The sequence below is a fragment of the Echinops telfairi genome, unplaced genomic scaffold (assembly GCF_000313985.2).
Source record: "Echinops telfairi isolate 266 unplaced genomic scaffold, ASM31398v2 ScPeMD7_7468;HRSCAF=8506_0, whole genome shotgun sequence".
Lineage (NCBI taxonomy): Eukaryota > Metazoa > Chordata > Mammalia > Afrosoricida > Tenrecidae > Echinops > Echinops telfairi.
This window is the reverse complement of record NW_022111369.1, coordinates 11,249,781-11,250,922: the sequence shown is the minus strand read 5'-3', so window position 1 is coordinate 11,250,922 and position 1,142 is coordinate 11,249,781.

The following is a 1,142-nucleotide window of genomic DNA, read 5'->3' as shown; positions in this document are numbered from 1 at the left end:
GGGTGGAGAGTAAAACTGTGATAGTTTTTTGGTGCCAACATGGCTCCCACAGGAACACGTGGGCAGAGTTTAGACTGTAAATTAGGCCGCAGCTTGAGTGGAGGGCTATTGAGATAAATGGCTCTCTGCAGGCCAGCCTTCCTCTCTCTTGGCTTCACTTTCTTGCTGTTGAGACACTTGGAGCGCTGTAGAAGCCACATGGAGAGAGGCACCAGAGATGAGATACTTCCACCTTCATGGGATCCACAAGATTTTGCACCCACTAGCCTGAGATATTCCTGCCTTCTCCACCATTGCATGTAGATGCATGATTCTGAGGAGGGACTTATGGACTAGAGTTGCACTGGGCTGGGATGTTTTCTTGATATCCAGTTATTCCTTGACATAAGGCTCCTTCTTACACATATATGCATGTCACTGGATTTGTTTCTCTAGCCAACCTGGCCTAACATATTGACCAATGCCCTCATTAGCATTTTACACACACTCTTTGCATGCCCCCACCCAATCATTTGGTGGGAGTTACAGAGACAAGGAGAGAAGAGCAATATTAAGAGATGTCACTTCTGTACACCAGCTAATCTTGGTTTTATTTGTAGTGGCAATGTCCCCAGGAAGAAAAATCATTTTTCCTCCACTATTGTATCTTGGGGTATAATATTGTAGCTAGGGGCAGCGATGGAGGAGAAGGCCCTCAAGGGGCCACACTGCAACAATGGGCTCGGCAATTGGGACAACTGGGAGGATTAACAATTATGAGTGATTAACAGGACAACTTTAAAACCTGCATCAAAATCCATACCTATAGAATCATACAAATGATACTGTTTATTCACAGAATTCCGAGATTGAAAAAAATCCAACCACTAATCCAAACCTTTCTACCTAAAATAAGAGAACTGTACTAATATTGGTATGTTTTAATAAGCCAAGCCAGGTTTAGTTAAAAGGGCATTTATTCTTTTTTAGATAGCCATTCCTTTACAGAAAGTTGAAATCCCTGTGTTAGGTTGACTGAAAGATCACAGTTCATGGAATGTCTTAAGACCTTGCTGGTGAAAACCTAGTTTCAGGTAGAGATGTTGCAGTTTAGGGGCTGCTTGCAGACCTTGAAATCTGTTATTGACATGCATGTTTGTTTT